Source organism: Diplotaxodon limnothrissa, linkage group LG20 (assembly GCF_057381915.1).
Source record: "Diplotaxodon limnothrissa isolate DT_005_m linkage group LG20, D_limnothrissa_male_GT1.1, whole genome shotgun sequence".
In the NCBI taxonomy this organism is placed as follows: domain Eukaryota; kingdom Metazoa; phylum Chordata; class Actinopteri; order Cichliformes; family Cichlidae; genus Diplotaxodon; species Diplotaxodon limnothrissa.
In genome coordinates this window covers 25,066,568-25,081,684 of record NC_140615.1, presented here as the reverse complement: position 1 = coordinate 25,081,684, position 15,117 = coordinate 25,066,568, and the positions used below count along the sequence as shown (strand labels likewise).

The following is a 15,117-nucleotide window of genomic DNA, read 5'->3' as shown; positions in this document are numbered from 1 at the left end:
ATACAGTTCTTTAAAAACCATCTATTGTATATTATTCACTGGAAACATGCAAGGACACACAATCAGAGAAAAAAGAAACTGACACCGAGATGACATTTCATCACCCGTGGGGACATTATATTACCTCACATTAATTTCTCGTGTCTGAGACTTGGGATGATGGCAGATCTCCAATTCAATCTAAGAAGCAGTCATTGGCTATGTAACAGTCAAAGCAGGAAACATTTAAGCCCTTTGTGTTACTGCATTGACACCACAGAGGAGGCTCACATCAATTTCAACTGGATGTTGGCAGGCATTTCTTCCTATCATTGTATTAAAGATGTAGCTAAGTATAGTGGATTGAATTGTAAGTAAAGTAATAATGTTTCCATGGAGTAAGGAGCAAAGTCACAGTAACATATGCAGAATCTGTGTTAATGTGGTCTTTGACATCAACGCAATAGTTCACATACAGAGGGTTAGTCTTTTTAGCTAAAAACAGCTGCCTGCAATATTTACAGTTATTTTTATATCATGAAAGTAAAATTGTCCACAACATATTAGGTATCATTGAATGATACTTATATTAAAGACAGAACAGAAATCAGCTGATTCTGAGGTGTCAGATATTTTATAGTATGACCCTGCCTGAAGGTTTAACCTTGCTTCTCTCCCCTTAACCACTACATTCTTAAACCTAATGCTCATCAAGCTGTGGAATATAATTTCCTCACATCATGAGTGCTATAACTATAAACACACACATATCAAAGCTTGGCATTTCTACAGTAACCTCTAGGTACTCAAGGATTCCATTAGTGCTGCCACAGGGAGTGCTGTGCATTCTGTTTGGAAGAATTTAGATTCGTCAAAAGAAGAAAAAAAATCTGAATTTCCTATTACGTAGGAAAGTGAAAGTATGACTCTGTAAGTGATGGGTAATTAGGTAACAGCAAACATAACAATAAACACATTTTGCAGAGGCCAAAATAGGCCAGAGGAAAATAAGGTGCACACTCGATGAAATGCATCTAATAACTGTGGGGCAAGGGAAGTAAAACGTTCTCTAAAAAATAGCCCTGCATTTTGGTTTAGCTTTCCTTGCCAGATAGGCAACTAATAGGTGCATTAAGTGCACTGCTAGGTCTGTGATTTGGACTGAAGAGCTGTGTAATTGGGACTCATTTGGAGGAGTTCTTCAATTCATTGTCCAAATAAAGTCCAAAACTCCAAGCAACCCATTACTGTCCATTAACGACATGGCAACCCGAAAAATCAGCTGGTGTATCAAAATTAATCAATCATACACTTTCTATGGTATGCAGGCAAACACACACACATACACACACACATGCGTACGCGCAGGAATGGTCGACCCTTTTTCTTCTAATCATTGACTATTTCAGTGAAGAGCCTGAGTGCACCAGAAGAGGAAGACTGTCCAAAGTTGTCTCCGTCTTTCACCACTCAAGGAACCAATTTAGCTACACTTTTGACACACCAGGAATTCTGCCCTGCTGAGAAAATAGCTGAAGCAACTAACAAGGACAAGGGAAGGACACAAAGTATTAGGCAGATGTCATCCTGACTCTTACGACAGGTAGAATAAAAACCTGTCACCATTATCGAAGCTGTTATTAGAACTCTATATTCGCATTAACATTATACTCAGCTTTCTGGTTGAAGAATCCGGTAGAGGTGTGTCTTTCTAATCAAACAAATGTGATCAGTTATAGACAGCTTCCCTCTAATGCGAGAAGCACTGTCATACCAGCCTACTAATGCTATTTGTGCATGCATGTACGTGTGTGTGCTTTCTTTAGGGAATAGGAGGAGGAGAACGTCAGAATGCTTTGCACATATCTCTGTGAATTACTGCTGACAGCTATGATAATTAACGAGCTGCAGGCATTGACTGCTATTACTTCAAAGAAACTCTAGCCGTTAAACACCCACAAACTAACAAATATCCAGCTAGCAGCTTAGTTGAACTCTCAATGTACTGTCATTACCTTCTGGTACAGCCAAAGCAAAAAGACACTGCAGCACGCAGACTGCTATACCTCTCCTGTCGCATTAGAAAATACAAGCAATTATTACACATCTGACTGCCAAAGTGCTTCCTCTCTTAATTCACCCCCTTTTCTCCTCCCCTCTCCTTGTCTCTCTTTTTCTCTGCCTTCCCTTCTCCTTTTTAAGTCACTCTTTCTCATCTCCACTTCTCTTTCCTCTCATCTCTCCCCTCTGCTATACTCTCTCATCACTCTCTCTCTTTGCTTCAGGTCTCTGTGGGGACAGAAGCCATGCATGAAAAATGAAATTACTTCAATCCGTTGGCCTTGGCAGTGGTGTATAAATCCTCACCAGTTAGGAAGTGATAGCTCTCCATAATTCCATTTGGGTTTTCCACGCCCCCCTGATTTCCCACCCGTTTCCAAGTCGTCCTGCTTGGGGTGGAGACAGGGATTCAGCTGCATGTTTCCACAGTCATTCCAACCAATTAGCTTTCCCGCCCACGACGTTCACGTAGACACGTTTAAGACTGTTGAGGGATGACGCCAGAGTCCTTATCCTCATCTGTTTCTACCAAATATTTGTGCATGGTTGCATGGGCATACATTTGAGGATTCAAGCATGAACAGTTGTGTTTTCTCCACTGCTCAAACATTTTGTTTATGCCAGCTAATGATCTCAAGAAAGGTTTAGACTTGAAAATTCTTTTGCTTCCAATTTTTGGACTCCTGGCTTAGTACAGGCCTTTTGAGGGTTACTATGCAGGCTAAGTTGATTGGTCTGCATATAATAAAGGCAACGAGTACGTGTTACCCTATTTGAGAAAAATCCACGCATTCCTAATTAATGAGACCCAAGTTAAAAAAAATGTGATTTTTCTTACAATACTAGGGCTAGCTGTAACGTCTTCAGGGATACCAAAGATTCTGCCAAGTATGTTATCATTCCCTTATTTCTATCCCAGAATATTGTGATAGGCGAGATGTCATCTAACTTGCAAACAGCTCTCACTGTCATTCTGCCATTTTACATCAGAAGAGGAGGGAATGTGTTGAAAAAAGCACGACATGAAGTGAACACAAAGAGCTTCTCATAACTGTATAAATTCTTTCTAGTTTACTTAATGAAAAGAGGAGAAACTCTTTTCTCATCTTGCTACACTTACTATCTTGTACCTCATACAGAAACACTCACGCATAAACATACAAACTCACACATCATTCAATATTAAATATTGAATGGATTTAGTTTTTGGAGTATCAATAATAATCCAAAACTGTTTTTCAGTTCATTCTTTGTCTTTTTTGTTCCTTTCCTCGGTTTTTTCCTCTGTTGTCTTGGCAGTTTGTGTTAAATGCCTATATAAGTTTTTCTGCAAGAGAGAGACTAGTAGAGAAATTCCCAGCAAAGTGATATCGGCGAGAGAAAGAGGCAGCGACGGGGAGTGAACAAGAGAGAGAGTCATGACTGTATCATCCGGCATCAGAAACCAGACACTGTCTAAATGACCTATTTGTCGACGGATCAAAGCAATTCCCTTCATTACTGACAACATGTCTGGTTCTTAAGGAGATCTTATCAGTGAGCTTAGCTCCCTTCTGCCAGGCAAAACTGAATCAAATGAGAAATTATCATGTCACCGAGTCTTCGGGGAAAACGGAGAAGATGAAGAGAAGAGAATGATTAACACAAAAGTGCCATTCTACCACCACAGGGTGCAGATGAATGAATTCTAGCTTAAAAATTAACTATCACATTTAAAAAGTATCCAACTAGTACCATTTATGACTATATGTCACTGCACAAATACATAAGACTATTATTAATAGTGGCGTAGAGTATATCCGGTACCGGGCCATGAGTCGTTTGGTACCGGGCCGCGAGAGTTGAGGCTCAGGTGTGAAATGTATGGTTTTCAGGGTTTTTAGCGGTTTTCAGCGTTATTTTGTTATCGTTTTTATTGTTAACGTGGTTTTCCTGGGTCTTTTCACGTGTGTTATGAATGAATCTTCTTTTTTTCGGTACCGGTACTAGTTTTATTTTGCTGTATTTATCCGCGACACATTAAAAGGCCGGTCCGTGATGTCGGGCATAAACCGGTCCGTGGCGCGAAAAAAGTTGGGGACTGCTGTCCTAAAGAGTATTTGAATCCAACCACAAAAAAAATTAAAAAATTATATGATCTATACTATGCAAGATTAGGAACACAGCTTATGAAATGGATAGCTCAGTTAGTCGGAATGATAACTATACATAGTTAGAGATAGTGTTGAATATGGTTTTCACAATTAAGTAACACTTACTCAACAGCGTCAAAAACACATTAATTAGGTAACAAAACTGCTAAAAAATAAAGATTAAACCTCAACTCTGTGGAAGTGTCATCTACACAACCTAAAGATGACATGTAGAAATAGAAAAGCAGAAGTTTAAGAAAAACTTATTAAGTGAAATGAACAGAATAAAGGTTCTATATTGTAATGCATTGTAATGCATTCTGATTGTATTTAGTGCTCCTTATAACCTCAAATGTGTGAAGTGGCTTATTACATTAATTTCTGTAGTACCCTCACATCTAAATGACCTCTTAACTTTACATAAATTTTATCGAGCTTCCACTTTGAAAACATTAGGCATCAAGTTAAAAATGTACATAATTCTGTCACTGCTTGTTTCTGAGCACAAAGTAATAGAAAGTGGAGTAATGGGGTCAACTGCAGGCAGAAAAAATCAAATAAATTCAATATCAGTTTAACTCACAGACCTTTAGTTAGGACAAGCAAGGCAAACAGTGCTTGCCCAGTGACATATAAAAACCGACATGAATAAAAATGTACCAAAGTGAAACCTCAACATCTGTGCTCATCTCATGGTGCTTGTTTGCATCCATCCTGTAAATTACTGCCATCTTGTGGCAGTGGCAGCAGTTAGTTATTGTCTTTGGAAATTAGCTTGAATACAAACTATCGAAAATAGTTTGATGTATTTCATGACAGATTCTGTCTCTGACCCATTAACAAAGGCTATGTCTCGGTAAGCTGAGTAAACAGTTTATGTTTTTCATTTTTGTGTATTTAGAATCATTTTTAATGCATGACTCATAACCTCATCTTACAGGGAATTGAAACTGCTATGTCATTTTTTTACTCCACTGATAAAAAAAAGTAAGTTTCTGGCTGACACATATTTGTTTGAGCTGTTGGTGTTTTATCTACCATGTTCTTTACTCATTTTAATATAGAGAAATTAGGCTTGTGTTTTTTATATTCAAAGACTGCTATTTATTTCCCACTGGAATATTCCATACATTACACTCCCATCTAACCACTATCTTAACCCTCTGATGCATAGTGGTCACTGGAGTGGACAGCTACTAAAACGTACATATCTCTTTAATGCATTGGTTTCTATGGTGGAACTGCATATTAGCCTCTAGAGTGCTCTCTGCTGCCATGCTCCATTGAAGTCAATTCAGTGTTCAGTTAGTGCAACTGCAAGTAAATTTCCTCTGAATCAAAGATGGCAGACAAACTGTCACCCCTGCCGACCACTGCTGGCATATCCTGTCAATCCTTCTATGCTAAAAGAGCCCAACAGGTAAAAAAAATATGATGATATGCAGTAACATCTAGGGAAGGATATTATCTGTTTGGAATAAGAAATTGTTATGTCTAATATGTAGAAAACTACAATTAACCATGTGTCCACTGTAGTGGACATCATGCATTACCCACTATATTTTTTTAACAGAAGTCATAAATTGTCTCACTGTTTTTTGGGACTGTTTTGGTTATAATTAAGCATATAATTGTTACATTTATAAGCTACTCATTTAAAATATATATTTCTGTGCAGATCAGCTGTAGTTTGAGTTACTATAATAATTATTTTATCATATTTTGTAGACTTCAAATGCAGCAAAGAATAAGGCAGCGTACAGAATAGTCCAGGAAATTCCATCCAGCTCCAGTGATGATGATTTCATTGATGAGTGCAGTGATGAGGAGTTCAGTGATAAGTCCAGTGATGATGAGAGTGGCTGCCAGAGCAGAACAGAGACATAGGAACTACGGATGATGAAGACACAGACAGTCAGGATGCAGAAAGTGAGAACGATGAGGGGCAGGATGAAGAGGAAGGTCAGTATGATCAGGGAGCTGTGGGAGATGGGTACATGGAACCTGACCATACTCAAGCCCGCAAAAATATTTGGAAAGTCCAAGACAATGACTTGGTTGGAGACTTGCCTCCTTTTCTAGGAGAGTGGAAATTGAATGTGGAGGGGAAGGATCCCATAGATTTCTTCAGACATCTGTTTCCAGCAGATCTAATTGATAATATAACATACAACACCAACTTGTATGGGAAAGAACTGTCAGTAACAAGAGAAGAGATTCTCCCTCCAGCAATGCAAAAGAGGAAGACCCAGTGGGACCCCACAACCCGTGAAGTGGAGAGCAGTCACCAAAGTAGCCTGTGAGGTCAGGTTTGCCACAGGATATCACTGGCCCCAACTGACCGAGGTGAAAAATGCAAACAGGTGCCATGATGTTGTGTGCACACGGAAGACCAAATACATCTGCATGCAATGCTGTGTGCCATTGTGCCCTGGATGCGTTGCAAACTTTCGCACAGCCTAGGTGTGATGAACATAGAACTGTTTGGAGATGCAGAGACTAAGATGTCAGTTTGTGTTTTCTTCCAGCATGCTACTAAGGGCTTGGTAATACTGTCCTGCATCGTTATAGAACTGTGTAGACTCAAAAATGTTTCTCTTGTTGGAGATAGTTTGCCATATTCAGGTGTAGGATTCATAGCTAGGACTGTTGATTGGTTTTGTTATTTACGTCTAAACATTGGGGCCTTATGAGTTGAAAGTTCCAAAAAAAATTGCTGAGATGTTTTTCAAAGGATACAAGCAAACAAGTGTTTGTATATTTACAGTAGAACACAAGGTAATTAATTTTTACAGTAAATTCACAGTATTTCATGCTAAGTGCTCCGGCGCGTGTAGTCCACTGGAGTGGACAAGTTTATAACTTTATAAAAAAAACATATTTTTGAAAAAAAAAGAGTTAAACATTTTTTTTCATGTCCTGAGAAGAATAAAAGCACTTAAGAAAAAAATCTTGACCAAGGCTTTCATAATTCATGCATCAGAGGGTTAATATAGAGTTAAAACAAATCTACCAGTTGTGCTGAATCCAACAGGAAACCAGATTTCACCATCTATCAAAGAATACATCTAAGTGGAAGTGAATCTATTGCTGTTTAATTGTTAAGTTTATCATTATTATATTTCATGCTGTTTAATACTTTACACTATTCTACAAACTCTAAAACCATACAACAGTGCTAAGCATAGTTTGAATTACTGTAGCAAGTCTCGGTTACTCTGGTTTGAAGGAGTTTGTAGTTCAAACTCAGGTAGCAGACAACTTTCCTGCTTTACGCAGTACCAGTGTTCAAGAGCACTGAGGCTTTTCACCAGCCCACGCAACTCTCACCATGGCAGATTAGGAGCAAAGTGACATAAGTAAACAAAGGAGAGAAACATGCAGAGGCTTAGGGCTCCAAATAAAATTTACCGTGTACACAGACCCTGATGATGCAGCACACTTTCAGTTTGCAGTCTTTCTGCCAATATAAAAAAAGTTGAAGTCACTTGGAAAATGTGGCTTGCAGAAAGGAAGATTAAAGATTTAAATCGGGTACTTTTTACACAAACAGCAAAGATGGTATGTTAGTAAAACAGAAAATTATGAGACAATAGACATTTTATTCACGGTGTTGTTCAATGTAATATTTTCTTCTCTGTGCTGGCCTCCCACTTCCTTAGCCATTGGTGCCTCAGTCTTTCTGGATTTGGACTTTGGTCCTCAAAGAAATTCAGCCTCCTCTAGCATCTCTCTGCCCCTTGTATGCATGCTATCCTTGTCCCTCTGTTTGTTTACTTTCTCCTTTATGTGTGAGTGGTGTTTGATTTTTGCTGCTTGTGTGTTTGTGTAGTCTGTCTTCTTTCCAGGTCTCCAGGGAGGAGAGGAGGTCATGTGGCTCAGGCCCCATCTGTTTGATATCGGGGTGCATTCCAATACCCCACTCAGTTTTGCAATGATTTCCAAATAGGTAAAATACCTGGAGGCTTCAGGACCAACTAATCCCATATTTAATTTTTCATGGTGTCCTTTGTTATTCCCTCTGACACATGGGAACATATCCTACACACGTGTGATAAATCAGTGATGTTGTTGTTAACAAATACAGTGGTTAAAGTCAACAAAAAAATACAAAAACCATGAGACAGGAGACTGACAAGTCCTTTGTTTCAATATTTATCCACCGTCCAGCATTTTAAAATAACATACTGCAAGCTTTTTGATAACTTGCTCTTTCTGAATTATGAAGTACGATGTTCTAGCTTCAAACCTGCTATACTCTATTCTGTGATCTGTCAAATAATTTAACTCAGTGCAAGAAGTGTACCTGTATGTAAAGTCTGTACATTTAATTGTGAATCATGAAGAACTGTAAAATCGTATTACCAGTATAGTTATATACATATCTAATATACTACCAACAATTACTTATTAATAGTTGAAAATTACAAGTAGTGGAGGATTTTTTCAAGCAATTCCTTAAGTAAAAGGAGAAATAAAACATGCCCCATCTTCTCTGTATCACACATGTTGACCAAGGAGGGCTAGCAACAGGAAACTTCTCTGTTATGACGCTAAACCACTGAAGCCTGTTCACTTGCTAATGCTAGCTGTGTTCCTACACAAAGCATGGTTAGAAACTGATTTTAGAGCAGTGAAAGCACAGTCAGCAGCAACCTGCCTTCCACCCTGCTCTCCAATCAGTTTACCATCAAATACTAGCAGTTTAGCAGCAGTTTTCTAGTAAGATTGAAATAAGCACAGCTTTCAGTGACAATATTGGTCTGCGGCCACAAAATACTTGTAATATAAAGGATGGATGCACAAATAAATTGACAGTCGAGGAGCTTTATGACAGCCTGTCTGACATGAAAGGGGCCACATCGATTTACTTCGGTACATTTTAACTTGTTGAACAAACCCTAAAGAAAATCATGGGTACATATGGGATTTTTAATATTGTGTTATTTTAAAATACACGCAGGAATTACCATAATGTGCAGGTTAACATGTATGGAGAATTGTAATTGCCACTTGCTTTGGTATAACTTCTTTAAGCTTTGTGAATTATCACAGAAATTACAAAGATCCTTGAAGTTGGTTATTTTCGTTTAGTTTGAGTAATGACCTCGGCTACATTTTCTCCATTTAAACTTATAGCATTCAGTAAAACAATAACCACTGCAACATAACTTGGATTTCATCTGCATAGGAAGCAGCAGCAGTTTGTTACATTGGTAGTTATATCAGATGTGGTTGACAGTGGTTTTAACATAGAAAGAAATAGTCTAGTGTCACTTTTCATGCCTGAGGATGGAGGCATACATAAAAAACATTATCCACAGTAAAAATTGTCAATAAAAACAGTGCCAGGCGAACACTGAAATCCCTTTGCAGTCGGCTGAATGAAATATTCGACTTCAAACACATTAGAAGGAAGGTGCTGCTTTGATATGAATTGTCTCGCAGCTTTAAGAATGATATCATCCTGCTAGCTTCAAAAAGCAAATATGCTGGCATTATGAAAATATTTGATTTTTCAGAGGAATGAAAAGTCACCTTTACAGTAAAGTTTTAGAAAACAAGTAAACAAAAAGTATACCTTGAATGAGTTATTCAGCGGTACTAGCAATGCAAGTATTCAGGGTCTATAATCTGTTACACATTCACCAGCTACTTTGTTAGGTACATCTGTTTGACTGCTCATTAACATAAAGGAATGGGCTGGTCTGTGTACATGGTGTCTTCAACTACTGGGACTTTCCCCAAACAACCATCTTGGGTTTACAGAGAATGGTCTGCAAAAGAGAAAATATCTAGTAAGCAGTAGTTCTCTGGAAGAAAATGTCTCATTGGTGCCAGAGGTGACAAGAGAATGATCGCACTACTTAACTGATAGGCTGATAGGAAGGCACCAGTAACTCAATTAACCTTTTTGTAACCAAACTATGCAAACTCTTTGACAGCACTACACCTTAAAGCTCGAAGAAGTTGGGCTACAGCAACAGAAGAACACACCTGATGCCACTCCTGTCAGTTAAGAACAGGAAACTGCAGTTTTTACGAGTTCACCAAATTTTGACTAAAGAGTGGAAAACCACGAGTCTCGATTTCTGCTGCAACATTCGGCTGATCAGGTCAGAATTCACCATAAACAACATGAATCCATTCTGACTTGTGTTAGCAGCTCAGGCTGGTGATGGTTTGATGATGTGGGGGTAATATTTCATGGCACAAACTGGGCCCCTAAATAATAAATGAGTGTCATTTAAATGCCACAGCGTAATTCAGGCCACTGTGAAGACAAAGAGGGGTCCAACCAGGTACTAGCAAAGCGTTCCTAATAAAGTGTAAATGATTTTAAAATAGTATATAAAATAAATACACTAAATAAACATAAAAAATAAATAACAAAAACAATGAACTCGTAAAAAGCAGCACTGAATTTGAGTCATGAAATATATCAAAATGAAATTCTGCCACTTTGATATGCTATGTAAAAGAAACACACAAACACACACACAGGCCTGTCACGAGCGTGTCAGTTAGGTGCTCTGTAGTCCACTGGTATTTCAACGGATGACGCTGGTTCAGTGAACACCAGGACCGTAGAAACAGTCTGTAACTAGCAGACAGAAAAGTCACAGCAAACCCCTAAAGAGCTGAAAGGTGGGCCTTTCACAGCTCTAAAGCCCAACAAACAGGGATTGCTACTCCAAACACAAATGCCAATAGGAACAAAGAGAGAGATACACTCCTTCAACAGGACAGTAAAGCCTAACAGGCACACAAGAAATGTAGAGATTGGTCAACAGGTCACAAATAGACTGGTTAACACTGAAGAGAAAGAGCCTCTACAAGAGAAAGGTTTTTAGGTGGCATTGCACTTCACATACACACGCCATCTGTCAAATGCACTCTGGTGCACGCTCCGAGATAAAAAGGCACCTTGTGTGTTTTGCTGTGAGTCAGGAAAGTGTCTGCATTAAGAGCTTTCCTGTGGCCTTTTTAAAACACAGACTTCTGCTCAGACTTTGATGTTGAGCATTGTATCTCTTCAAAAGGCAGGACAGGAGTGATGTTGGGTATCTAGGTCTGAATTTGGGATTTTCAAAAATGCACTTACACCTTTAAACATAAAACACAAGCTTAATATCATTTTGTATTCATTAGTTGGCGAGGACTGAATGCAGTCTGCATGAAAAGATCTACCTGTTCCTGTTTAAAATATGTCTTTGACTCACTGAGTTTGCACTTGATTGTGGTTTAGCTACATTATATGTAAGTCTTTTTACCTATGAGCTTCTTCTACTACTATTGTTGGATGGCCATGAACATCTTTTGTGGCCTTTTTCAATTTTATTTGATAGACACAGTGAAGAAAGGACGGGAAAGCGGGGGCAGACACGCGCCAAAGGTCCGTGGGTCGGACTCAAACCCGGGCTGGACAGTCTCAGCTGTATGGCATGTGGCTGCCCACTCAACACACTGAGCTAAACCGGCACCCCAGGATGCCCGTGGACATTTAACCAGACTTTTTTTGTACTATGATGTGATTTTATCATGACCTGTGACTGAAGACGGTGATTTCCTTTAAAAAATGAGTGACACAAACAGTTGCTTTTTAACTTTCCCAACACAGCTATAAACCATATAAAGGCAGATTTATGGAAGGCACAGAGAGGACAGAAGACCAGAAAGATGCAATCACAGATTTACCCAGTTCAGTTGTCTATTTCAGTGTGTGAGAGAATGAAATGGAGAGATAGCATGCTCTGGGTGCTTTTGTGTTATTTGAATGATAGCTAGAAGTGACGCAGGTGAGATTATTAAAAGACCTTCCTCCACATTACTGAAAATAACATGGAGTAATAGAAGTTAAGCAGTGAATGACTTTTCCAATTATTGCAGTGTGAAAAGAGTCTGGTCTTTAATAGTGAAGGCTTATGGCAAATTAGAGGTGCTATTCTCCCTAGAGGTAACAATGGAATGACTCGCCCTCCTCACGCTCCTCTTCCAGGCTGGGAGAATGAAAATAAGGCAGCCATTGTAGTGGCAGACAAAGAGTGGCCGCACCCCTTAGCTTTGGTTTAGAGGGGTGAGAGTGTGAGGGCTGCTATCTCACTGTAACCCCTCTCCCTCTCTCCATCTCTGGCCCTCTCTTTCATTAGAAGATTGATTAAATTGTAAAATTGGGAGTGTGATGGATGCATGAATGACTTCTCCAGTCGCCCCCCTGGGCTTTGACAAGGACAATATCAAGGACCCCCTGTAACTCCCTTTTCCTGCCTCGTCTCTTTATCCCCAGGAAACCCAATCTGGGTAATTAGAGTAAAGAGTGTCGGAGGCTTGTACGATAGAGAGAGGCTCAGAAAGAGAGAGAGAGAGAGAATAACAGTGGCACAAAATCTGCTGCCGCTGCACTTTTCCCAGTCATTACTGCCCCCCTCCCAACCTCCATCCATACGCACGCACATACAGTTTTTGCACTGTCCACCATACACAGACCACTTTTTCACATCCCTTCTCCTTCCTTCTTCCTCTCACTTTCTAAATCCATCAGGCAGCAGTGAAGAGAGAGAAATGCAGACTAGAGGGAAAATGGAGGAAAGAAAGAGTGAGGAGAGTGAGAAAAAGGGAGAGAAAATAAAAGTGGCTCTGAACTCACTGCATCAGCAGAACTCGGTAGCAGAACATGAGCCCTTTTGGCTAGAAACCTGGAAACAGTAAATGCAGAGAAGTTGCCACAACTTGTATGATTGGACAACCGTCTGGTAAAATATATACATGCTGTGAGAAAGTGGACGGAATTTTCCCCGACGACCAGACGTGACCTTTGTGGGAAGATATGCCGCGAGAAATTTGTCTTGAATTTTCTCTGTCAAAGAAACACCCAGTTACATCACTGCATAGATGCATTTCTAGTGGACTTTTGCTGAAGGGCTGTTTGGAAGAAAACGCTTACAGTACATTCCTTCCAAGCCTACGGGGAGAAACCCTTTGGAGATATCATAAGGTAAACAGGTAAACAGCTGTGAGTAAAAAGGCAAAAGAGGAAAGGTGTTCGGGTAGAGGCGGGAGCAGTATGCACTTTTGATGTTGACTGGAAGCCTGACAAAATGTGCTGCTCCCTGCCAAGTCTGCCCCTGCCAAGCACAGGCAGAAACTGAAGAGGGGCTGGACCTTGCAATGGTGCTGCTGGGCGTTTGGAAAAGTTGTGCATTTACACATAATGCATGCAAAGACAAAGACGCATACACGATGGCTCTGCAGCCTCTGTGTGTCAGAATGTTTCCCAGGATGTTCTGGCTCCCACTAAGTAAGCGAGGGATTCTGCCTGGCAAACTTCTCCTCAGCAAGAGTCCAGCTGTCATCTTGACAAATGAACCTTGGAAGAGTGAAGAGGTGTGTGTGTGTGTGTGTGTGTGTGTGTGTGTGTGTACAGCCATGTGTGTCTGCGGATCCGTGCTTGTGGGTTTTTGCTGGTGCATGAGCACAGCACGTGTACCATAAGGATGACTTACAGATGGCTGGTGTACAAGAGGATTTAGTTTTTTTGACAAGTAGCAGGCCTGTCAGTCCTTGATTGATAAAAATCAGAAAACAGTTTAGAGCCACAGAGGCCACTTTCTCCGAACCTCTTTCTTTTCCCGGAAGTTATCAGGAAAGCATTTCTGAAAATTTGGAAATGCACCAGCAAGCTCAGCTGCTATACGCCGTGATGCAAGGCGCTGTGCAAAGCGCTATGCATCAATGACATTGCGGTTTTATGAACAATGTGAGGCGTTAAATCTTTTATTGAGCCAAAGGAGTAAATGTTCTCTTCTCCTGGAAATCAAAAACAAATAAAAATGTATAAGGATCAACAGGGTGTACTGCCCAGCAATACTTACAAGTGAAACACAATGCTAAACCTGGAAACTTTTTTCTTTGGTCTGGTGCTAAACTGTTTATCATAGGAGCTATTTCATCTTGAGAGGTTGTGGGAGATTTTACTGCACTGTGAGCAATTTTATTACAAGCGTACACAGCCACGTTTTCCTACTTGTACCAGGTCTTTGTGTGTGTCTGTTTGTGATCTTGTCTGTGTGCACAGTTGCCTCTGTACAAAAACAAGATCATCCCATGTCAGTATCTATTATGCTTCCATGAAAAGGTTCTGACTGAAACCTTTTATTGTAAGTGACAAAGTATATGGGATCAGATTATTCTTGTGCAGGCCTCAATTTTGATTTCCTTCACATTTTACTTTCAGGGGGGGGGGGAGAGTTGAATATGAGGAAATGGAAAAATAAAATAAGAATATTACATCACATGACTTGCATCCCAAAGCGTTTTTAATTCAACTCAGTAACATGCCCAAGGACATTTTCTCCTCACTATTACTCCTTTCTTCACTCCCTGTAAAAGCTGCTGCTTTATGATGAATCTGATTTTATGTCGTAATGTCTGTCTCTCGGGAAAACATGCCGACATAACTGAGCTGAGGTGGGGGGAAAGCATCACCTGACGGGACAACTGCCATGTCTGCATCTGCATGTCTTTTGTCTTCATCTGTCTGCCGGCTTGACCCACTTGTCTGCATGCGTGATTCTCTCTGTAACTTCCTTTCTGCTCTACCGCCAGCCTGTCTGTCAACCTGTCCTTTCCATTCGACAGACCTTGCCTCATAAGACCAACAATCGCAGCCACCCTTTGTCCCCAACACTTCATTACTGGTCCCCACCGCCTCGTGTCCCCTTCTGAATATCTTTCTTCCAATTTTACTCCTCATTATTTTTTCATGTCTTTAGAGAAATACAGAATCTTGGCTCTCCTTCATCCTACTGATCCACAGGGTCGCCGAGGCCAACCTCCAGGGGACCAGACAGAGGCTGTTTGTTAAGCTGTTATTTATCTCCTTCATAAAGTACTCCTCATCTCCTATTAAAGAGCCTAGAACTGTTGCCCTTGACTCACACATAAC

At 40.1% G+C, this 15,117-nt stretch overlaps 1 protein-coding gene and 1 pseudogene across 1 annotated transcript in view; one reads left to right on the top strand and one right to left on the bottom strand.

Annotated features, from left to right (window-relative positions):
* The window catches only part of LOC146610986 (cadherin-4-like), a 251,544-nt gene that overhangs the window by 52,249 nt on the left and 184,178 nt on the right, over positions 1-15,117 (bottom strand). The window lies entirely within an intron of this gene.
* Positions 5,515-6,877, top strand: LOC146610988 (uncharacterized; annotated as a pseudogene).